The 26,156-nt window shown below is 42.0% G+C and overlaps 1 long non-coding RNA gene across 1 annotated transcript in view; it reads right to left on the bottom strand.

The window, feature by feature from the left end:
- Window positions 1-24,223: 24,223 nt before the first annotated feature.
- LOC126272774 (uncharacterized) overlaps window positions 24,224-26,156 on the bottom strand; it is an 86,966-nt gene continuing 85,033 nt past the window's right edge. The window contains exon 4 of the long non-coding RNA XR_007549263.1: window positions 24,224-24,519. This is a non-coding gene — a long non-coding RNA (uncharacterized LOC126272774). The remainder of the gene's footprint in view (window positions 24,520-26,156) is intronic.

Genomic DNA, 26,156 nt, shown 5'->3' with positions numbered 1-26,156 from the left:
ATCTATCTGAAGAAACCTGGTTTTGTTCGAACAGTGTCACTTGGTAAGATATCTCCATCAGTAACAACGTATTTCACACAAACGAAAACTTTCCCTTAACTCTAAAAGAATTAATTAAGTGGAATCACAGCAAGTGAACGAGTTATCCTTGAAAAATATTTCTATTCATTTTTCAGGGAGCCTGTAAATCAGGGCGAAATGAGTTGGATCTCCATCACGTTTGAACTATAAACGGATACGAACATCAAGCAATTCCTCTTCCAAATTGTGGGAAAGTAATCTTAGATATTCAAAACAAATTCACATTACCAGCTATTCACAGTTCTGGTGACAAGATTCACAGCATTCTATCACGACCATTGCATTCTGTCTGACAACGTTTCACCCAAGCAAAGAAGATAATCAGAAAAGAGGTGATGGGCCAAACAGCAGTTCAGCACCCATTGGTTCAACAAAAGGCATATCCCTAAATCAGCAGGAGTGAATATTTGCTCTTCTTGTGAGTCATGTTACTTTCCACGCATACTTGTACGAGACATTCATTTCACCTGGAACTGACCAATGGTTTATTGAAGGCTAATAATGGTTGCGACCAAGCACTGATTTTCCAACTTGAGAGGTCCTTCAGTTCTTTGTGATCTTTCGTCTTTTCACTGCTGTGTAACGTTCCCTGTTTTCCTTGACAGCTGAAAACATTATTCTCAAGGATCTCTCCTAAGTGGTAATCAGACCGATACATCCCTTCGTCCTCCATACAGTTTTCATTTTCTTATTTGTTCTTTAAAATTATATCTGTTGATTTGGAAACCGTGTGACACAGCATTTGCTGCACGTGGGCAGATGAATTACACTTCAAATTATAAGCAGAGACTGAAGTCTTCAAACTTTTACAAAGCACCCACCGTATCAGTGGACAAACAACGCCATCTACAATATCGAGAGATGTGGCGTAGCTGTAATACAGTACAGTAGACTGGTATTCGGGACGACAGCAGTTCAAATCTAAATCTGGTCAAGCAGATTGATATAGGTCGAAATTCCCCTATGTCACGTAATCTGATTGTCAAGATTGTACCTTTCAACTGCCGCTGCAGATTTTCTCTCCCCAGGCATCCAGTTTGTGAAACTGTGCTTCATCTTCAATGAAAATGTCGTTTACAGGAAATTAAATCTTACTAGTCCTTCCAGATTTTTCCCATGTACCGCTAATTAGCGTAGATTAGGCCCCCATCTCTCATTATATACATTTACAATTTGGTCGGGTTTTCCTACCTACTAACAGAAAAAATCCAAGCACCAAAAAATAATTAATGTAGAGTAGTGAAATTTCTGAAATACATTTTCCTAGGTGACATATTCAGGTGACTAACATTGGGAGATGACATGTTAATGTAAGCGCTAGAAAAGTAATTGAAAATGTGAAATTCTGGTACGTATCCACCAGAATTCTTAATGCAAGCTCGCAAATGTGCATGTATTTTGTTGTACATGTGCAGGATGTCAGTTTGTGGAATGGAGATCTTTGCTACTTGCACTTAGTCGGTCAATACAGGGACGGTTAATGGTGGTTGTGCATGACGCTGCAGTTGTCGTCCGACGATGTCCCATAAGTGCTCGATTGAAGACATATCTCGTGATCGAGCAGACCAAAACAACACGTCGACAGTCTGTAGAGTGTGATGGGTTACAACAGCGGTGTGTGGGTGAGCGTTATCCAGTCGGAGAACACCTTGTGGAGTGGTGTTCATGAATGGCGGCACAACAAGTCGAATGATTTGGATGGACGTTACAATCAGGATGCTTAGGATAATCACGAAAGTGCCCCCCTGCTGTCATACAAAATCGCACTCCGGACCATAGCTCCAGGCTGAGGTCTTCTGTGTCCAGTACGCAGGCTGGTTGGTTGCAGTCCCTCAACTGATATCACACAGTCATCACAGGCAATGAGACAGAACCAGCTTTCATCAGAAAACACCTCCACTCTGCTCTACAGTGAGCTCTCGCTTTATACTCTTGAAGTCGCCAATGACGGTGGTTTGGGGTCGCGTGTGGCACGGAGCTGTCCTTGAAGTAACTTATTTGTGACAGTTTTTTGTGTAAGTGTAGTGCCAACTGCTGCTCAGATACCGCTGCAGAGCCGACCGGAGCAGCCGAGCGGTTCTAGGCGCTACAGTCTGGAACAGCGTAACCACTACGGTCGCAGGTTCGAATCCTGCCTCAGGCATGGATGTGCGTGATATCCTTAGGTTAGTTACGTTTAAATAGTTCTAAGTTCTAGGGGACTGATGACTTCAACAGTTATGTCCCATAGTGCTCAGAGCCATTTGAGCCTCAGTACGATGCTCGAGAGCTATGCGCTAATCCGGCGGTCTTCCTTATCGGGAGTGCCATGTGGTAAAAGCAGTCAGTATTGTGGTTGTTTACCAATAGTAATGATGTTTCCAATCATCGATTAATATTATTTACTGCAAAAACATTTTATTTTGAATTATTACTTTTTCAATATGATAATCAAACCCAACTTTTTACAAAAACAACAGTAATAAACGGAATGGCTTACAAGATAACACAAACAGGCCTGTGGTCCAAGGTGACTGGAGGCCAGAGCATCCTCACATTGACATAACAGAGCTAGAAAATGAGCCTCGACGAACATATGACGGCCAGTCGTGGAAGCAATAAAACCAATATACAGGGACCTTGCAGATACAAAATTACTTAGCAGATGTCTACATGGCAATACACAAAACCCTAATGAGAGTTTCAACAGCTGCGTGTGGCAATGAGTACCAAAAACAGTGTTTGTTGGGTAGACAGTACTCAAAATGGGTGTGATGGATTTTGTCATCTGTTTCAGTGATGGTGTAATCATCAGGATAAAAGTAATGGACAAATTAGGCATCCAACCAGGAAATAATAGGATAGCTGCTCAATTTTCGAAACTACATTTTCAGAACCTTAGGTACATATAACTTCACAATGGTTTCATCCATGTTCACCAAATTTCTCTCAAGTGAAGAATGGAATAGCATCTTTGTATTATTCCAATACGTCGCAGATGATCTATTTTTGTCATTCTGTATACAATTTTAGCTGTATATTTAGACAAAGTAGTAATGTGGTATAATAAGGGTTTTTCTATTTCCTCAGATATACTCCAAGCGACAAAACGAGAGGCATAATCTGTTCCTATGAAAGTTGACAGCAGCCTGCCACAGTTTGAATGCTATTAGACTGATGACGGACCAGAAAATGGTATCAAAATGGGAACGTGTATTATAAAAACATTTATTAGGCAAAATACTGTAATTCTTAATAACAGATATTACAAGAAATTTCCTTTTACAGCTTGAGTTAATGTCATTCATTGTTGGTAAAAACCCAGGTCCCTTTAAAGAGAAACTGGTGCATTTATCGCGTCGTCAGACACTGCCGCATCTTGACAGCTAGAACACGAAGTTTCGGACATGGTTTCCACATATTTTTTATCAGGATATATCTGGGATTGGTTGATAGGACCTTTCCTGAGATAACAACAGGTTTTTCTGGATGCGGTTTACAGTAGTTTTGTAGCTGTGTGAGAGTAGTGGGTAGAGCAGCGTCAAATTAATCTTCGGACTGAGGACCACAACAACACAACAACAACAACAACAACAACAGTATGTCATCTAATACAGATTTGATATTTTTAGGAAAAAGAAGATATGGAATAAAATTTTTATTTATACTTTCCCGAGTATTATCTAACATATAATCCCATTGTGTTATTTGATCTAAAAATAAGGAAATTTTGTTTAGCGTAATTCTATTCCCTCGCTCTGAGGGGAACGACTGGGTTGAAAAGAGCGTATACACCGCTAATCACTCAAATGTATTTCAAAATATTGCCGAAGTATACAAGGAACATCTATGTACTGTATAAATGTAATAGTAAAACTCGAATCCGTCGCATTGGCAAGTCTTCCATTTTCACGATGAGGGGATTAAACGTAAGATATATGAGCCGCCATGCAGCTGTTTGTAGGTTTCCGCCCTCTGTTATAGGCCAGCCCGTATCCTTTAGTTGGTATGGCTGCAGTTGTTTGTCTACTTCTCGTTTTGACTGGCGCAACTCGTTTCGTAAGCGTTGCATACCCACCAGTGGCAGCAACGGAGGTTATCGATTTGTTGTAACTGTTGCCCTATCTTTGGGGTGACGTGGATGTTTTTCTGTGTCGTGGGAGTGTGGCAGTTTGGTTGGGGACTCAGGAGGAGCCAGGTCCGTGCAGTGCTAGAACATGCCGGGACCGCTGGCGGCGCACATGGACTGCCGGATGGAAGGGCTGTGGCCACGAGGGTGCACGACCTCGTTGTGAACCAGATCTGCAGGCTTTAAGATGGGTGCATTTCAATTCAAGTTGAGAAACCTCCACCACTGTGACATCTCGTGATTCTCCAGTGACTTGAGTTCATGTTGCTGCTCGTAGTGCCGCCGAGGCAGAGCACCGAGTAGAGTGCTTGGGGAAGGCGGATCTGATTAGCCTTCCTCGAGTTCTTATTACTATTTACTGTGTTCAGTTTATTACAAATTAAGTTCAACCAGCGGTATTTTTCCTGCATGGTGGCCACTAACGCCCCAGTTACTTGCCCTGGGGTTAGTGTATGTAACGGCAGTGTACGTTTCCTCACCCTGCAGCTGCTATCCGGTAAGGTGTGTAGTTTTGACAGCTTTCTTGATTGTAGGCCGTTTGTGATTCTTCTTCTCTGGTTGCAGTGTTCCGTTTATCATTCTGGGTGCTCTGAGCACAGTATTCTGGAGACGTAGTGCACTCCACCGGTTCAGGCTTTGGCGTGTTGTTCCATTCTTGCATTTGGTTTATTGGATGTCAGGTAGCTTCAGCATGATTGTTATTAGTCATTTGTTAGACTGCCACTAGTCTGAGTTACCATCTTGTGAAGTGAATGCTACTCTTGGCTGCCTATCTCATCGCACGCGAAAGTGTTTGTTGCTGGACCTTCTCAGAGGTCGATTCCTGGAGCATCGTCTCTGGCTGGTCCTTGTGTTTCATTAGTGTATTATTATTACCATACCTTGTAATGCCTACATTAAAACGTTATGTATGTCGACTTAATAGTTCCAACCGCCTTCTGGAATGAATCTAGCAGTATAAGAGTTGTGTTACAAGATTACCATCTGTTTGGTGGTCAGTTGCTAGTTTCTTTTAATTAACCTTTGCCTATATTTGCTGTTTTACAGTAGGTTTCTAAATTTTTATATGATTGTCGTTCCTGGCGTGTAAGGACTTCAGCCACGACTGTAGTAATTTGCTTTGAAAAAATGATTCGATATTTCTATTTTAGCAGTAAGTCTTAAAACCTTATTTACTGCCATTCCTGGCGTCTGATACATTCAAATGTGTTTATGGCCACTTACTTTTAATATTTCAATACCTTTAAGTTGTAACTGCAGAGAGTTCTTAAACGTTCTTAATTTACTGTCATTCTTGGCGCATAAGGCCTTCAGTCGTGATCACAGTTTTTTTTATTAAACATTATCTGTATCCGTATTTTATGGTGATTTGCTAAATTGTAACGCACTGAAAACACTATTATTTACACAGTCGTTTATTCCTTCGTTAATAAAGCGTGGTATTTTTTTATATTTATAGTTGAGCCTGGAATTACTTTTAAAAAAATAAATGTGTGTAACTTTAAAAGACAACCAATAGTAACTGAGTACCGCCGCGTCCACAATCGTAACCGAATGCTGCCTTCTCTTAACAACCAGGTTTCAATATAGGAAATCAGTACACTGGGAAACAGGTTAGTGGAATCACACAAACGGACGTCGAAGTCAGGTGGAAGTCATATGCGCCGAAGGAATCAATTTTTTCGCGTGACAAAAACATTTCAACACATGACTACAGGCGTAATCGAAGGCATCAGCATTCGACGTCGTTATGCTTCGATGCTATTCTACGAAAAGCTGACATGTAAAAATGGCTCTGAGCACTATGCGACTTAACGTCTGAGGTCATCAGTCGCCTAGAACTTAGAACTAATTAAACGTAACTAACCTAAGGGCATCACACACATCCATGCCTGAGGCAGGATCCGAACCTGCGAATGCAGCGGTCGCGCAGTTCCAGACTGTAGCGCCTAGAACCGCTCGGCCACTCCGGCCGGCTTCACCGAAGCGTTTAAAGTTAAAACATGTCTTTCCTAGCTGCTGGTGAAAAATAATTCGGTAGCTGAAATGTACAATTGACTTATATAATATTTTATTTCAGTGGTATTTATATCCACGTTGCTAAACGTTATTGCTTTACTGGGATTCCGGTTTACTGATAAATTGGAAATGCCGTGTGACTATGGTTTCCCGTCGTGTAGACCGTTCGCCTGGTGAAAGCCTTTTGAGTTGACGCCACTTCGGTGATTTGCGTGTCCATGGGGATGAAATAACGATGATAAGGGCAACGCAACACCCAGTCTCTGAGCGGAGAAAATCTCCCGAGACAGCCGGGAATCGAACTCGGGTCTTTAGGTACGACTTTCGTCGCGCTGTCCACTCAGCTACCAGGGGCGGGGCACGGGTATGTTAACAACAATGCCATCTCACTTAAACCGTTGTGTACCGTTGCCTAGCAATTACTTCCGTATTCTCTGGAGTACTCGAAGTATCCATACGAATTCGTTCTGAGAGTTATTGAGTGTAAGGAGCTTCAGTTGTGAATTAAGTACTGCAGTGTTGCATTTTGTGTTTCGAGCACATCTAGCGAAACATTTTAAAGTTCTTGTGGAGCTTTAGAAGCTTTCAGAAGAGCGAACGCCCAGCTTCAGAGGCGAGGTGCGTTGTGCTGCAAGAGGTATGAGCCGTTGATTTAACTACCATCTATTTATTTATCATACTGGATCATTTGCACTTAGAATATCGTATAAGCTTATAATGGCTGAGTATATAGCGGAGAAGTACTGGAAAACTGATGCGGGTCCTAGAGTGTGATATCATTTGAGAACATGCCGTTATTAACGGTATCCAATGTGAAATAGAACATTGTTTTTTTTTTATGCAGTTTCAAAGGTTGGATGTTAACTTGTAGAGGCAGATTTCTGTACTTTGTTTTTGGCGAACTTCGTGCCCATGCCTAATGTATTCTCAAATTAATTGCTTAGTTCCACAATGATGACGGTGTAACCAACTTTCTCTCTTTTGGATTACTCACACGTACTCCCTGCGATTTTGGAGTTCAGTGCTGCTGTAATTTTGGTCCGTGTGTGAAGAAAAATTAATTTTGGACCTCTTGATAAGTGCACTGCATCGTATCGAGCAAAGCTGGTAGTATAACAAAAGAGTTTTTCTCCTCTGTTACTCAAGATATGTGAATGAATATCTTGGAGTAGGTGGCGTGTGAGAAAAGCAATGAGACTGATTCCCCCCCATGAACCATGGACCTTGCCGTTGGTGGGGAGGCTTGCGTGCCTCAGCCATACAGATGGCCGTACCGTAGGTGCAACCACAACGGAGGGGTATCTGTTGAGAGGCCAGACAAACGTGTGGTTCCTGAAGAGGGGCAGCAGCCTTTTCAGTAGTTGCAGGGGAAACAGTCTGGATGATTGACTGATCTGGCCTTGCAACTTTAACCAAAACGGCCTTGCTGTGCTGGTACTGCGAACGGCTGAAAGCAAGGGGAAACTACAGCCGTAATTTTTCCCGAGGACATGCAGCTGTACTGTATGATTAAATGATGATGGCATCCTCTTGGGTAAAATATTCCGGAGGTAAAATAGTCCCCCATTCGGATCTCCGGGCGGGGACTACTCAGGAGGATGTCGTTATCAGGAGAAAGAAAACTGGCGTTCTACGGATCGAAGCGTGGAATGTCAGATCCCTTAATCGGGCAGGTAGGTTAGAAAATTTAAAAAGGGAAATGGATAGGTTAAAGTTAGATATAGTGGGAATTAGTGAAGTTCGGTGGCAGGAGGAACAAGACTTCTGGTCAGGTGACTACAGGGTTATAAACACAAAATCAAATAGGGGTAATGCAGGAGTAGGTTTAATAATGAATAGGAAAATAGGAATGCGGGTAAGCTACTACAAACAGCATAGTGAACGCATTATTGTGGCCAAGATAGATACGAAGCCCACACCTACTACAGTAGTACAAGTTTATATGCCAACTAGCTCTGCAGATGATGAAGAAATTGAAGAAATGTACGATGAAATAAAAGAAATTATTCAGATAGTGAAGGGAGACGAAAATTTAATAGTAATGGGTGACTGGAATTCGAGTGTAGGAAAAGGGAGAGTAGGAAACATAGTAGGTGAATATGGATTGGGGCTAAGAAATGAAAGAGGAAGCCGCCTAGTAGAATTTTGCACAGAGCACAACTTAATCATAGCTAACACTTGGTTTAAGAATCATGAAAGAAGGTTGTATACGTGGAAGAACCCTGGAGATACTAAAAGGTATCAGATAGATTATATAATGGTAAGACAGAGATTTAGGAACCAGGTTTTAAGTTGTAAGACATTTCCAGGGGCAGATGTGGACTCTGACCACAATCTATTGGTTATGACCTGCAGATTAAAACTGAAGAAACGGCAAAAATGTGGGAAATTAAGGAGATGGGACCTGGATAAACTGAAAGAACCAGAAGTTGTACAGAGTTTCAGGGAGAGCATAAGGGAACAATTGACAGGAATAGGGGAAAGAAATACAGTAGAAGAAGAATGGGTAGCTCTGAGGGATGAAGTAGTGAAGGCAGCAGAGGATAAAGTAGGTACAAAGACGAGGGCTGCTAGAAATCCTTGGGTAACAGAAGAAATATTGAATTTAATTGATGAAAGGAGAAAATATAAAAATGCAGTAAATGAAGCAGGCAAAAAGGAATACAAACGTCTAAAAAATGAGATCGACAGGAAGTGCAAAATGGCTAAACAGGGATGGCTAGAGGACAAATGTAAGGATGTAGAAGCTTATCTCACTAGGGGTTAGATAGATACTGCCTACAGGAAAATTAAAGAGACCTTTGGAGAGAAGAGAACCACGTGTATGAATATCAAGAGCTCAGATGGCAACCCAGTTCTAAGCAAAGAAGGGAAGGCAGAAAGGTGGAAGGAGTATATAGAAGGTTTATACAAGGGCGATGTTCTTGAGGACAATATTATGGAAATGGAAGAGGATGTAGATGAAGACGAAATGGGAGATACGATACTGCGTGAAGAGTTTGACAGAGCACTGAAAGACCTGAGTCGAAACAAGGCCCCCGGAGTAGACAACATTCCATTAGAACTACTGACGGCCTTGGGAGAACCAGTCCTGACAAAACTCTACCAGCTGGTGAGCAAGATGTATGAGACAGGCGAAATACCCTCAGACTTCAAGAAGAATATAATAATTCCAATCCCAAAGAAAGCAGGTGCTGACAGATGTGAAAATTACCGAACTATCATTTTAATAAGCCACGGCTGCAAAATACTAACTCGAATTCTTTACAGACGAATGGAAAAACTGGTAGATGCAGACCTCGGGGAGGATCAGTTTGGATTCCGTCGAAATGTTGGAACACGTGAGGCAATACTGACCTTACGACTTATCTTAGAAGAAAGATTAAGAAAAGGCAAACCTACGTTTCTAGCATTTGTAGACTTAGAGAAAGCTTTTGACAATGTTGACTGGAATACTCTATTTAAAATTCTAAAGGTGGCAGGGGTAAAATACAGGGAGCGAAAGGCTATTTACAATTTGTATAGAAACCAGATGGCAGTCATAAGAGTCGAGGGGCATGAAAGGGAAGCAGTGGTTGGGAAAGGAGTGAGACAGGGTTGTAGCCTCTCCCCGATGTTATTCAATCTGTATATTGAGCAAGCAGTAAAGGAAACAAAAGAAAAATTTGGAGTCGGTATTAAAATTCATGGATACGAAGTAAAAACTTTGAGGTTCGCCGATGACATTGTAATTCTGTCAGAGACGGCAAAGGACTTGGAAGAGCAGTTGAACGGAATGGACAGTGTCTTGAAAGGAGGATATAAGATGAACATTAACAAAAGCAAAACGAGGATAATGGAATGTAGTCAAAGTAAATCGGGTGATGCTGAGGGAATTAGATTAGGAAATGAGACACTTAAAGTGGTAAAGGACTTTTGCTATTTAGGAAGTAAAATAACTGATGATTGTCGACGTAGAGAGGATATAAAATGGAGACTGGCAATGGCAAGGAAAGCGTTTCTGAAGAAGAGAAATTTGTTAACATCGAATATAGATTTATGTATCAGGAAGTCGTTTCTGAAAGTATATGTTTGGAGTGTAGCCATGTATGGAAGTGAAACATGGACGATAAATAGTTTGGACAAGAAGAGAATAGAAGCTTTCGAAATGTGGTGCTACAGAAGAATGCTGAAGATTAAATGGGTAGATCACATAATTAATGAGGAAGTATTGAATAGGGCTGGGGAGAAGAGAAGTTTGTGGCACAACTTGACTAGAAGAAGGGATCGGTTGGTAGGACATGTTTTGAGGCATCAAGGGATCACAAATTTAGCATTGGAGGGCAGCGTGGAGGGTAAAAATCGTAGAGGGAGACCGAGAGATGAGTACACTAAGCAGATTCAGAAGGATGTAGGTTGCAGTAGGTACTGGGAGATGAAGCAGCTTGCACAGGATAGAGTAGCATGGAGAGCTGCATCAAACCAGTCTCAGGACTGAAGACAACAACATCAACAACAAGGTTTTATTTCCTTCAAACGACAGTAATGTCCCCTGCGAAGTAGTCCCCTTCGGCAGCTGTAGGCCTGCGAAGTCGTTGTTCCTCGGTATCGGTAGAGGCGTAGAAAGCCTTCAACTGGTAGGGCCTTTGCCATGTCGGTCACATGCTCTTAAATGTTCTCCAGAGTCCCAAAATGACATCCTTTTAAGACATTTTCCAATTTTGGAAAAAGAAACAATTCACAGTTAACACGTTTCTGTGAATATGGGGGGGGGGGGGGGGGCGAGGACTGTGGAACAATAGGAATGAAAGTGGCCATGTGGCATGGTGCGTTACCGTGATGCAACATCCAATATGCAATGTATGATCTCACTCGATTCACTTCTTTCCTGAGCTTTTCCAGGACATCGTTTTAACACAGCTGTTTGACGGTTTGTCCTGGATGAACAAATTCTATATGCAAAAAAGCAAATCTGTCAAAACAACAAATCAGTTTTGCTTCGGGCTTTGCCTTGATGATCAAGCTTATTTCAGTCGAAGAGATTCCTCGGGGTTCCTCTCCTCACTTTGCCAGTTGGTCTCAGGATAGTGTTCGGAAATCCATGATTCATAACCTGTGATTACACAACTGAATCATTCGTGGCCATGGGCAGTTCTCGCAAGAGGACAACGCCCACGTTTCTTCCATTCTCCTCCTGCTCAGTTGTGAGTCTTTTTGACACCGTTTCGCATAAATACACTCCTGGAAATGGAAAAAAGAACACATTGACACCGGTGTATCAGACCCACCATACTTGCTCCGGACACTGCGAGAGGGCTGTACAAGCAATGATCACACGCAAGGCACAGCGGACACACCAGGAACAGCGGTGTTGGCCGTCGAATGGCGCTAGCTGCGCAGCATTTGTGCACCGCCGCCGTCAGTGTCAGCCAGTTTGCCGTGGCATACGGAGCTCCATCGCAGTCTTTAACACTGGTAGCATGCCGCGAGAGCGTGCACGTGAACCGTATGTACAGTTGACGGACATCGAGCGAGGGCGTATAGTGGGCATGCGGGAGGCAGGGTGGACGTACCGCCGAATTGCTCAACACGTGGGGCGTGAGGTCTCCACAGTACATCGATGTTGTCGCCAGTGGTCGGCGGAAGGTGCACGTGCGCGACGACATGGGACCGGACCGCAGCGACGCACGGATGCACGCCAAGACCGTAGGATCCTACGCAGTACCGTAGGGGACCGCACCACCACTTCCCAGCAAATCAGGGACACTGTTGCTCCTGGGGTATCAGCGAGGATCATTCGCAACCGTCTCCGTGAAGCTGGGCTACGGTCCCGCACACCGTTAGGCCGTCTTCCGCTCACGCCCCAACATCGTGCAGCCTGCCTCCAGTGATGTCGCGACAGGCGTGAATGGAGGGACGAATGGAGACGTGTCGTCGTGAGCGATGAGAGTCGCTTCTGCCTTGGTGCCAATGATGGTCGTATGCGTGTTTGGCGCCGTGCAGGTGAGCGCCACAATCAGAACTGCATACGACCGAGGCACACAGGGCCAACACCCGGCATCATGGTGTGGGGAGCGATCTCCTACACTGGCCGTACACCTCTAGTGATCGTCGAGGGGACACTGAATAGTGCACGGTACATCCAAACCCATAGTTCTACCATTCCTAGACCGGCAAGGGAACTTGCTGTTCCAACAGGACAATGCACGTCCGCATGTATCCCGTGCCACCCAACGTGCTCTAGAAGGTGTAAGTCAACTACCCTGGCCAGCAAGATCTCCGGATCTGTCCCCCATTGAGCATGTTTGGGACTGGATGAAGCGTCGTCTGACGCGGTCTGCACGTCCAGCACGAACGCTGGTCCAACTGAGGCGCCAGGTGGAAATGGCATGGCAAGCCGTTCCACAGGACTACATCCAGCATCTCTACGATCGTCTCCATAGGAGAATAGCAGCTTGCATTGCTGCGAAAGGTGGATATACACTGTACTAGTGCCGACATTGTGCATGCTCTGTTGCCTGTGTCTATGTGCCTGTGGTTCTGTCAGTGTGATCATGTGATGTATCTGACCCCAGGAATGTGTCAATAAAGTTTCCCCTTCCTGGGACAATGAATTCACGGTGTTCTTATTTCAATTTCCAGGAGTGTATTTCACACGTGCAAAACGTCGATGCAAATTTGATGTATGCTGAAAATGTTTAACCATGTCATCCATCATCTTTATGTTTACACACTGCTTCGATGTCACAAGAGAGCGCATACGTTCGACGTTTTCTTCGGTTTTATAAGGTGAAGGTCTACCCTGAACGAGGTTCATCATCAACGTGTTCTCGGCCTTCCAGAAATGATATGTGCCGCACAGAAACTTGGACTATTTGATAAGGAATGTTCCCCATAGGGTTGTTTCAATTTTGAAAAGATCACTCTCTCTGGTACCCCAAGTGTAACACTAGATGGCATAACATTGCTCTAAATTCCACTTTTGCACTTTTACAACACGCAGAAAAAAAAAAAAAAAATTCCCCGATGGCGCTTTCAAAATGACGGCAGTACGGAGTTGTAGTTACCGGGGTTGCTACTTAATGTTGATCATAGTGTATGCTAACAACAATACCATGTCACTTAAACCGTTGTGAACCGTTGCCCAGCAGTTACTTCCGTATTCTCTGGAGTACTCGAAGTATTCATACGAATTCGTTCTGCGAGTTATTGAGTGTACGAAACTTCTGTTGTGAATTAAGTGTTCCAGTGTTGTATTTTGTGTTTCGAGCACTTCTAGCGAAACATTTTAAAGTTCTTGAGGAGCTTTTCTCAGCGAAGCGAACGCCCAACTTCAGAGGCGAGGTGCATCGTCCCCGCATTAGGTGTGAGCCATTGATTTAATGCTGCATATTAATTTTGTATACAAAATCGTCTCGAGTTAGAATATCGTAAAAGCTAATAAATGACTGTGTATTTGATGGAGAAGTACTGGAAAATTGAAGCATTTTAATGGAGTGTAGTGTGATTACAGAATATGAAGTTCTTAACTGTATATAACGTGAAATAGCACTTCGTTTTAATCTTTATGGAGTTTCAAACGTCAGGTGGTTACTTGCAGAGTTAGACCTCCATACTAAATTTTTTTAAAGTTCATGTGCTTTCGTCATGTATTCTCAAATTAACAGTTTAGTTTAACAATTACAACCATGTCAAGTGCTCTTTCAGATTCTATCCGTTCTGGTTTCACCCATGACGTCCTCTTGACGTCATTACTTAACGTTGCAGAGCGTGTAAGCGGTCTGTTCTTAAATACTATCTATGTTTGTGTTAGCTACTGCTGTAATTTACAAAGTTTGTAAAATATGCTGTTTATTCAAAATATCTCGTGATATACGATGACGTTGTCTGTTGGGGGAGGACGGGGGTAACTTGACGCCACAGGTTATATTATCGATGGTGAAACTTGTAGCGATTTTTATTTCTTTTTTTCTGACAAATATTTAACTGTTTCTTTCTGTATTTCACATGATTCCCAAGGGTGAGGATAGGTAGTACCTTAAGAGCAAAACATACATTTTTGTGAGTGAAGTGATTAATGATAATTATTATCATGTTGATTGTTGCAATTCTTTAGCTCTTTTTGTAATATGGGAGAATTGTCTACGGTGACGTTAGCCGTGAATCTAAGTACATTGCTGAAATGGTCGTGAGAGGAACGAATATTAATGTTAGTAATACGTTTTTAACTTATTAATAGTTGGCTGCTTTTTTTCGAATGTGAGGTCGCTGCGGTGTAGCGTATATGAAATTGTTTTTTAGGGTTCATATTGTTGTTACCAGTGACTCGCGCTTTTGGCTTATAATTCTTTTTATGCTATGGTACTTTTGGACCTGTTGATATTCGTTTGAAGTGTGTTACCAAATTTTTGAATTTCTTTTCGTTCTTTTTATTCTGGAGGGTTTTTTGTGTTATTTTTCGATTAAGTCGTTGTTATGTGGAGTTTTCGGGTGCGTCTTTTCTTTTTTTCTTTTTTTAGGGGTTTATAATTTTTAGATTTTTTATGGAATTGTTCCTGTGTGTTATTTATTTATTATGTCGTTATATGGGGGTGTGTCTATAACTGCTGTCTTTGTTAGGGCTATATAGGTTTAGGGTATATTTTCTTTTTGTTCATTCTGGAAGAATCTGTGTGTGTTATTTTTCTATCATTTTGTTATTATGTGGATGTCTGACTGGTATCCCTGTCTTCATTTCATATGTGTACATTAAGTGAATTATTGGATTTCAATTTTGTGTTTTCGTTATATTTTCGTTGAGTTCATTCTAGAGAAATTTGTGTAAGATATTATTCGATTTTTTTATTATATTGATTTAGCTTTGTTAACCTTTCATTTTTTGTTTGCTTCTACCCAGTACTCTCTCATTCCTGCAGAAGTCCCGTTACTTTCATTTTATATGCTCTTTTAAAGAACTGCGTTATGCAATCACAGCTACAAAGGTTCATTTTATGAGAGAAAATCGATTTCGGTCGAGGATCAGACAGCCACCAAGTCCAAAAACGATCTCAGCTGGTAACTTGCGTAGTTCGAATAGCAGTTTCGGATATACAGTGTTCCGTCATTGATATTAACTTGGCATGTCCATTATGTCCATTTAACTTCATAGACTTTATTTCCCAATGTAAAGTGTATACAGATAATACCAATGGTAGAGCTATGTACGTTTGATAACTGCTATTGCAAATACGCGAAAGCATAGCTGAGACGGTTTTCGGAAGCGATTATGGTCTGATTCTAGACCAGATTCGATCTACATCTATATCTACATTTATACTCCGCAAGCCACCCAACGGTGAGTGGCGGAGGACACTTATCGTGCCACTGTCCCTTACCTCCCTTTCCTGTTCCAGTCGCGTATGGTTCGTGGGAAGAATCACTGCCGGAAAGCCTCCGTGCAAGCTCGAATCTAATTTTACATTCATGATCTCCTCGGGAGGTATAAGTAGAGTGAAGCAATACATTCGATACCTCATCCAGAAACGCACCCTCTCGAAACATGTACTGCAAGCTACACCGCGATGTAGAGCGCCTCTCTTGCCGAGTCTGCCACTTGAGTTTGCTAAACATCTCCGTACCACTATCACGCTTACCAAACAACACTGTGACCAAACGCGCCGCTCTTCTTTGGATCTTCTCTATCTCCTCTGTGAACGCGATCAGGCAAGGATCCCACACTGATGAGCAATACTTAAGTATAGGTCGAACGAGTGTTTTGTAAGCCATCTCCTTTGTTGATGGACTAAATTTTCTAAGGACTCTCCCATTGAATCTCAGCCTGGTACCCGCCTTACCAACAATTAATTTTATATAATCATTCCACTTCAAATAATTCCGCAAGCGTGCTCCCAGATATTTTACAGAAGTAACTGCTACTAGTGTTTGTTCCGCTATCATATAATCATAGAATAAATGATTCTTCTTTCAATGTATTCGCAATACCTCACATTTGTCTATGTTAAGGGTCAGTTGCCACTCCCTAGACCATGTGCCTATCCGCTGCAGATCTTCCTGCATTTTGCTACAACTTTCTAATGCTGAAACTTCTCTGTATAGTACAGCATAATCCGCGAAAAGCGGCATGGAACTTCCGACACTATCTACTAGGTCATTTATATATATTGTGAAAAGCAAGAGGCTAGTTTAATATCTGTAGACGTCTCTCCATTGAGAACAACATGCTGTGTTCTGTTTGCTAAAAACTCTTCAGTCCAGCAACACAGCTGGTCTGATATTCCGTAGGCTCTTACTTTGTTTATCAGGTGACGTTGCGTAACTGTACCGAACGCCTTCCGGAAGTGAAGAAAAATTGCATATACCTGGAAGCCTGCATCTAATATTTTCTGTTTCTCATGAACAAATAATGCGAGTTGAGTCTCTCACGGTCGCTGTTTCCGGAATCAATGTTTATTCCTACAGAGTAGATTCTGGGTTTTCAGAAATGACATGATACGCGAGCAAAAAACACGTTCTAAATTTCTACAACAGATCGATGTCAGAGATCTAGGCCTATAGTTTTGCGCATCTGCTCGACGACCCTTCTTGAAGACTGGGACTACCTGTGTCTCCTTTCCAATCATTTGGAACCTTCCATTTCTCTAAGAGACTTGCGGTACACGGCTATTAGAAGGGGGCAAGTTCTTCCGCGCACCCTGTGTAGAATCGAATTGGTATCCCGCTAGGTCCAGCGGACTGTCCTCTGTTGAGTGATTTCAGTTGCTTTTCTATTCCTTGGACACTTATTTCGAGCCGGCCGCGGTGGTCTAGCGGTTCTAGGCGCTCAGTCCGGTGCCGCGCGACTGCCACGGTCGCAGGTTGGAATCCTGCCTCGGGCATGGATGTGTGTGATGTCCTTAGGTTAGTTAGGTTTACGTAGTTCTAAGTTTTAGGGGACTGATGACCTTAGATGTTAAGTCTCATAGTGCTTAGAGCCGTTTGAACCACGTATTTCGATGTCAGCCATTTTTTCGTTTGTGCGAGGATTTCGTGAAGGAACTGCAGTGCTGTCTTCCTCTGTGAAACAGCTTTGGGAAAAGGTGTTTAGTATTTCAGCTTTAAGCGTGTCTTCCTCTGTTTCAATGTCATTATCCTCCCAGAGTGCCTGGATTCTTGCCACTTTTTGATTTAACGTAAGACCAGAACTTCCTAGGATTTTCTGTCAAGTCGGTACATAGAATTTTACTTTCGAATTCACTGAACGCTTCACGCATAGCCCTCCTTACGCTACGTTGACATCGTTTAGCTTCTGTTTGTCTGAGAGGTTTTGGTTGAGTTTAAACTTGCTGTGACGCTCTCTTTGCTTTCGCAGTACTTTCCTATCTTTTTTGTTGAACCACGGTGGGTTCTTCCCGTCCCTAACAGTTTTACTCAGCACGTACCTGTCTAAAACGCATTTTACGATTGCCTTGAACTTTTTCCATGAACCTTCAACATTGTCAGTTTCGGAACAGAAATTTTCGTTTTGATCTGTTAGGTAGTCTGAAATGTGCCTTCTCTTACTCTTGCTAAACAGATAAACCTTCCTCCATTTTTTATATTCTTCTTTACTTCCATATTCAGGGATGCTGAAACGGCCTTATTATCACTGATTCCCTGTACTGCACTTATAGAGTCGAAAAGTTCGGGTCTGTTTGTTATGAGTAGGTCCAAGATGTTATCTCCGAGAGTCAGTGCTCTGTTTAATTGGTCGAGGTAATTTTTGGATAGTGCACTCAGTATAATGTTACTCGATGCTCTGTCCCTACCACCCATCCTAAACATCTGAGTGTTCCAGTCTATATGTGGTAAATTGAAATCTCCACCTAAGACTATAACTTCGCTTAGAATATTTATGTGAAATGTATTCCAGATTTTCTCTCAGTTGTTCTGCCACTTATGCTGCTGAGTCGGGAGGTCGGTAAATGGAGCCAATTATTAACCTAGGTCGGTTGTTGAGTGTAACGTCCACCCATAATGCTTCACAGGAACTTTCCACTTCTACTTCACTACAGGATAAACTACTACTAACAGCGACAAACACGCCACCACCGGTTGCATGCAGTCTATCCTTTCTAAACAACTTCCGTGCCCTAGTAAAATTTACTAGAATTTATCTCTGGCTTCAGCCAGCTTTCCGTACCTATAGCGATTCCAGCTTCGGTACTTTCTATCAGCTCTTGATGTTCCAGTAATTTACCAACGCAGCTTCGACAGTTTAGACAGTTTACAATTACAATACTACTTGCTGCTTGGTTCCCGCATGTCCTGAATTTGCCCCGCAGCCTTTGAGGCTGTTGCCCTTTCGGTACTTCCCCGGGGTAACCTAACCTAAAAAAAAAACCGCCGAGTCGACGACACACGACCCCTGAAACCGGTGTAGCCGCCTGCTGTGTGTAGTGGACTTCTGACCTATCCAGCGGAACCCGAAACCCCACCACTCTATGGTCTCTAATGAAACGCACTGTTGTAGCTGTCCAATGCACAATACAGTTGTTAACATTCATTGAAGCTGCACAACGCCTTCTCTACAAAATAATTTTTATGTTTATTTCGATCGTAATAGTCTATGTTGTGATCGTCTTCTCCAAGAAAAGAGTCGGACTGTTATTAAATGTTACCTGTGGTTGTCGTGGTGGGCTTTCACAATGAAAACGGTGTAACCGATCTTCCTGTCTCGTCGATTACACCGACATATTGCTAATGATCATTGTAGTGTTATTCTGATAGAATTATCTTCCGTCTGCGAAGAACACACGTTGGAAACTGGTTATAACTGTGTAGATTTATACTGAGTTGACTTGGCACCTTAACATGAGAGTATTACTTCCCTGTTGCTTCTGTACATTAAAGCACTATCTCAAAGTATTGTTAGCTGTTAGATTACTTGGGAGTTTATTAACTGTACGGATGTTTTAGACATTTAGACTCAGCTGTATATTTTTCAATCGTAAAACATGATTATTTCTTCTGACATAAATTAAAATCACTGAAAATTTTCATTGCAGTGCTTGTTTAACCATTGACATCGACGTTACAGAACAACGTTGTGCTCTGCAGTTATCGAAGTTGCTGCTTAATGTTGACCACAGGCTTTGCTAACAAAAATCAACTTAACTGTGGTGGACCATTGCGTAGTAATTACTTCCGCATTTTCTGGAGTAGCTGAAGTATCGAAACGAATTCGTTCCTTGAGTTCATGAGTTAAAGAACTTTTAATTTTGATTCAGTCGCTATTGTGTTGGATTTTGTGTTTCGAGAACACGTTATTGGGGAGCTTTAGATGCTTTGAATGAAGCGAACGCCCTGCTTAAGAAGCAAGGTATATGGTTTGTAGTCGCCGAGAGGCAAGAGCCATTGCTTTTTCTGTCACCTACTTATTTTCAGTATACATCTGCAATTAGAGCATCGAATAAGCTTTCAGATGACTATGTATTTAGGGGAGATGTACCTGAAAACTGTAGTGAGATGTGGCTTCGCAACATGTTACTAGTAATGGGACTGCATGTGAAAACACTCTTCGATTTACATTCCAATACTTCAGAAACTTCCGATGATGCTTGACGTGTAGAGACAAATATCCTCACTGAGTGTTTGTCAACGTTCAAGTGCTGGAATGATATATTCTCAAATTTATAGCTTAGTTTCACAATGAGAATGGTGTCACCCATCTCTCTCCTTTTCGATTACCCATACATACGGTATGGCTTATTGTTGGTTCATGCTGTAATTTTTTGCCATAGGTGCAAAAGAAATGTCGTAAACAGGTTCCAGCTGTGTCGGATCATACTGAGTTGACATGGCAGTGTACCAAAAGCATGATCTTTTCCTGTCACTTAAGGAAGTACAATTAATATCTTGGAGCACTGTCGAATGTTAAACCTATTAGCTGTTTGTAAGCTATTTTTGTGTTTTATTCATGTAGAAACCGCTGGGTAAATTTTAATCGCAAACATAATTATTACGTTGTGCACGTTACTGTTTAGCTCACATGACGATGAAGTGTAGTTTATATTTAGGATTTTTCATGACTGACACAAAGAAGGAACAGTGCAGCCTTGATAGAATACATTGACTCGGCAGTATGGATAGCCGTAAAAATCGTATTCTCGTCATATACCGCGGAGGGTATAGCCACAGACTGTAGCGTAGTTTATTAATTAGTAACACACACACACACGAAACAAATTCTTTTTCCTGCCCCAGGGCAAGATATTTTGCGTATCATGCTGTAATAGCTGACAAAATCTGAAGTTGTAACAACTGAAGTAGGTGTATATCAGAAACTATTGTAGTATTGTAATGACTTGCTAATTAAGTTTAGTCTAATAGATAAGCCTTCAGATAGTTGCTATCAAAAAAATGTATTGTCTTCAGAGCAGATGTACCACTTAATGAACGCGCGATTGCTAAACATCGAATAAGTGTTATTGTTTTGATTCATGCACTGTGAATTACTGACACAGAATGAAAATAACTAAATCTCGACTAGTAAACAAATGTATAAGCTCAATCAATCATATAGACTGTACATGTCGTTTTTTATGGAAGCAGCTGCTTTTTTACAAAAGCTAAGGTCACAGACATGTCGTCACGGTCCCTGGTTTTTCTTGCGATCGAGTTGTGAAACACTGCTGCAAAACTTACTCGTAGACACGGTCTGGTCATGTCTAACGTGCTGTTTGTTATCGTTACAGCAATGTTCCGACGCATGAAGAAGTTTTTCTCCCGGTGTTTGGGAGGGGAGAAAGACGAGGGTCTGCGACTGGAGAACTTGGTCGCTGTTCGGGGTACTGTACAGGTGAGCCACGTCACGTTTCATCACTGGTGACGTAACATGCAAAGCAGTAAAGTCTGAGAGCTACCTGTCTGTACATAACATGGTCAGTAGATACTGCAGACTGTCACGATTTACTGTAAATGAATGTTTGGTTTTCTATGAACATCCCATGTGACACGTCAATTTAAATAACACGACATAAACAGGCAGCTCTGCTCGAGTGATGATTGTGTTGATTATATGAAGTACCAGCTAACTACCTAACTCCGTCCAAACAGGCCTCTGATGTTACAAACGTACCGATCGACCGCCTCGTCATCGTCAGCCGACGGACGTCACTGTATGGAGGAACACGTGGTCAGCATTGTGCTGTTCCGGACGTTGTCACTATTCGTGATCAGATATGAAATACCGGCAGCAATGAGTGTCACTGCTGGATGGATGGATTTGATGATCACTGGAGATCATAAGACTCTTCATCCTCAAACTTTAGCTTTTCTCCATATCTACATAAAATTATTAAAATTTTCCATAGTCATCTCGACTGTAAGTAGAACAAAGAGTTGGAGTCCTCTTAAACTGACTTCTGCCTTCGCATCAAAAGATAAAGTGCCATAAAATAAGGATGCTAAGAATTCTAATACCACTTGCGTCACAGATCTAGTGGTCTTTTAACATGAGGCCATTAGAAAAGTGTCATATTCGGATGGGAGCCATGGTGACTTCAGCATGTCAAAGTCGTATATTCTCTGACCTGCAGGGTAGCCTCACACTGTGTCTCGCTGTGTTCCCTGCAGGCCTCAATCACTGCATATCTGCTGGCTCTTTCCTCTGGATACCACTGGCCCTAGCTCCTCTCCTCCGTCTTATTACCACAACATATTCCGACTTGTCGCAGTAGGTAAGATAATGTTGATAAGCGAACCTGAATTCTGTTTAAACAATGCTGACAATTGTATTGAAGCCCATTAAACTTAACACTGACCTCACACTTGGACAGTTGATTCTAACCATTTATCATTGCGGGAAATTGAGTGCGGTATTTGTTAACACTGAACAAATAACGACGTGAGAGGCTTGAGAGAGGGAACATCCCTCTCCAGTTGTAAGGAATTATGGTGAAAAATATTTTAGGAGCAGAGCTTCACGTAGTATGCTTCCAACACGAGCGACTGGTTGATGACGACTTTTCAGACCATCTGGTTGCCCAGCCAGTCACTTACTGACCGTGTTTAATATAAGACTGACTAAAGGAAATGTACAGTGGAGTCAGAGATCAGAGAAACAGGAACTGTTAGCAAAACTTGTTATAGTCCCGTTTGCTTTTCTTTACAGAGAAAGAACAAGGAGGAGCTCGTAATAAAAAGACGGTGGCTCAAGTAGTTAAATTGTAGTCCTCTGTCATTCCAGTTTAACTCATCGTACTTAGGATAATGGTAGTGAATGTCGGAAGAACAGAATACTAGCTGATAATACAGCCAATTAGTGAATATCACTAACTCTAGGCCAAAAATTCGAAATAAATGTAAGAATTTGTGACACATGTATATGTAAAGAACTGGCGCTATCTCGGAATTACCAAACATGCTCTGCGACTAATCAAACTAATAAGTTCTTTTCCTTACAGGAGCGTCAGTTCACCCTGGACTCATTTTTTGAGGAGATACTGCAGAAGCGGCTGCAGGAAGAGAAAGAAGTCCTTTCTGTTTCGGTGAGTGTAAATTACAACAGTAGAAGGAATAGTAGCATCTGATTTCGAAATGAACTTTTCGTTTTCTCACTACATGATAACTATGGAATATGATACTAGTTACTGGTCTGCTTCCGGGTGTTAGGCAGAATTGTTGTGTTCATTTTTTGCACAATACTTCAACGGACGTCCCAGCCATCAACTTCATGTGCCGCAAACTTTGCAGTAATGTACGCTCTGCTTGACCCAAATCAGTCAGGAAACGTCTCACGATCTGAAGAAGATGGCTCGGTCATTTTTTGAAACTTTGACTATAAAGCAGGAACAACAACACGGAATAACCTCAGAAGCACACCATTAACCAGTCGTACACAGAAAATGTTAAAGATAATGGGATATTAGTTATTTGTTAATATTAATAGTATGTGAGATTTGAAAATTTGTGTTACTTGGATACTAAATTGAATTACTATATTCTTAATGTCGATACCTGAACCGTGCTAATTTGTGGTAGATGTTACAATTCGTTATACTTTTATATGACAGGAACTAGCACAAATTCTGAACCACTTCACATGTTAGATAACATGAAAGTAATAAGATGTTTTCCAACAGGTGCGTCAGTTCACACTGGACGCCTTTTTCGTGGAGTTGCTGCAGAGACGGCTGCAGGAGGAGGATTAAAGCGGTTCTGTTACGGTGAGTGGTACTTCGATCTGTGTATAGGACAATAGATTTTGGTTTCTAAGTGTATTTCTCGTTACATGATCACATGGTAGCTCCCTTCAGAAGCGGATTCTTCAAGATATTATTCGAGTATAGAGTTTTACGATTTTTAATATAGCTGAAAAATGCTGCCAGTTTAGATTTATCGATATTGCTACAAAATTCTTTGGTCGACCTTTAAACTTTCTCGGTCTGCTGTTCTTTTATAGCAATTGTGAACTCTGATCAGATACAAAATCCTTTCGCGGCATACATATCTTTTCGCTCTAGTATTGGTAGGATATACTTAAACTGAAGAATCAGTGGTACATACAATACCGTTGCCTACACTTTCAGATGATGGATAGCCATTCAGTAAACTTTCTCCTACGTCCCCTCTCGCCCATAACACAGTTATCATATTTTCAGCACAGTTTCACCTTCAGCGTCCCATGATTATTCTTGATATTTTAATCACATTTCTTTTGCTCCGTGATCGTTTATTTTTGCCACATAGTTATCCATGAAGTTCTACGAATTTGAACTGAACATTTACACAACTTGGCATTTGCCAACAGGCACAATTCTCTCCATTCCTTAATGAATATAGTTGAGGTGAGGATAATACATCAGTTTGCTTGATGTATCCACTATCTCATAAACATTATGATACTTGTAACTGCAATCTACTATCATGATGCAGTAATTTTTTAGACCGTTCACTACAATATATCACACTCCGGGAGGAGTAAATAGGCAAACATCATTGTCGGTAGTTTCATATTTGCGATAAAGAGTATTCTAGGGATCATGAGTTTGGGCGGTAGAAACACTCCTTCTATGGATACAGGAAACAACGATTTATTAGCATGGCGTTCTACGATAATTTAGCACTTTAATTTACAGATATCGTATCAACCCACCATAATAGGGCGACGTTTATAATTTTGAAGTTTATATTTGTCGACAGATTACTCCGGTGTCCTCCGCGCCCACCATGGAGGTCTGTACATCACACCGCGCAGCTCTTGAGAGCCGCCATGCCAGACGCTGGATGAGTTCACGCGTGGCCACCAACGCGACGTCTGGAGAAGACCGTCTGGCTGCTAAAATGTGCGACCGCGATAATGCGGCCAATACCACCTGAAACCACAGTTACCAATCCAATAAATCTTTGGATATGACATAACACGTCTCGTTATTTCTTTTATTAGCAATAGGCGGCGTTATGGTAATGCAGGGGACTCGCATGACGGTGGTTGAAGTTCTCTTTCGACCAGCAAGGTCTAGGGGTCTATGGCTTCTCTTAGTAGATTAAGGCAAACGCAATAATGGTTCCTTAGGTATAAAACTCGTTCGATTTTCTCGCCAATGCGAGTCCTGTCTGCCATTACCTCTCCGTCGATGAAAGTGGAAGTTATACTTGCATAATTCCTACTTGTTACTTTTATTAGAGTTACAAAATGAATATAAGGAATAACAGTAATGAAAACTGTTGTGACAATGGCACTGGAATGGAAATATTTGGAATCCACAGGCCTTCTCTTTGAAAATTTGATTATGAAGCTTAACAGCTAAATCATTGACACTAATGATAACACTCGAAAGACTAGAGTGATTATAAAATGTCTGCTTCTAAGGATAACAAAGTAGTATCTATAATCCCAATATTTACTAATCAGCTCAGTGAGCCACATGTGATATGGCCCCACACACGCAGCATACATTGTTCACTCATTAACTACTGTTTCTTCTTGTACGTAGAAAACTAGACTGATCAGCCAGAACATTACGACCATCTACCCAATAGCCGGTATGTCCACCTCTGACACGGGTATCAAGGGCGACGTGTCGTGACAGGGATGCAGTGAGGCTTTGGTAGGTCTCTGTAGGGAGTTGGTGCCACATCTGCACACACAAGTCGCTTAATTACCGTAAATTCCATGTAAATTGCACTCTGTCCAGCATTAAACTCTAATGTTAGTTCTTCCATACTTGGTCGCCCGTCCTGTTTTACCAGACTGCCCAGATTACGACCCCCAACACCTGTAATGAGGGGTGGCTCCGACAAGTCATGCAGTTTCCGGGTCAACTCAATCAGCCCTCGGACAAATTGAGACATATCGCATGTCTCCCCCATTCTACACGCGGACGGCACTCTCACCGATACCAGATGCACCGTGAGTTTGTCTGACTAGCAGTCATTCCTCGCCATGTGACGCCTGGACCAGTTCAAATCGACAGTGGGTCAGTGGCCATAACATTCTGCCTGTTCAGTGGCTGTGGGTATGAAGTAGTAGGTATGCAAACACACTCAGCAACTGGGCATAACAGAAGCGTGACGAGTGTCTTTGCCAGTGGGACACATAGATGAAAGCACACTTAGCGCACTCAAACTGATGCTGCAATTCACTGAACTGCACTGGCAAAATAACAATTGTCTAGCATGTGGATGTAACCTCAAACGAGTAAACAAAGGAATGAATAGTGCGATCATAATGCTCAGCCTTAAGGGCGACTTAGAATTCAGAGAGAGTTCATGAACGCTGCTACTTATACTGTGGCACCCATCCCCTTGATTTGTTATGACGTTAAATTTTACTTTCAGGAGAAATGTTACAGAGGAAAATGCTGTTGCAGAAGGCACGTTTTTATTTCATTTTTTATTTATTTCACCAAAAGTTAGGAAGAGTCGTTTGGAAGATTCATGGGGGTACGACATGAGCTATATGTGCAGCTTATACATCTGGATCACCTAGACGTAAGGATTTTGTCACAGA

Source organism: Schistocerca gregaria, chromosome 5, assembly GCF_023897955.1.
Source record: "Schistocerca gregaria isolate iqSchGreg1 chromosome 5, iqSchGreg1.2, whole genome shotgun sequence".
In the NCBI taxonomy this organism is placed as follows: domain Eukaryota; kingdom Metazoa; phylum Arthropoda; class Insecta; order Orthoptera; family Acrididae; genus Schistocerca; species Schistocerca gregaria.
Note: the sequence above shows the minus strand (reverse complement) of the source record. Positions and strands in the feature narration are given on the sequence as shown.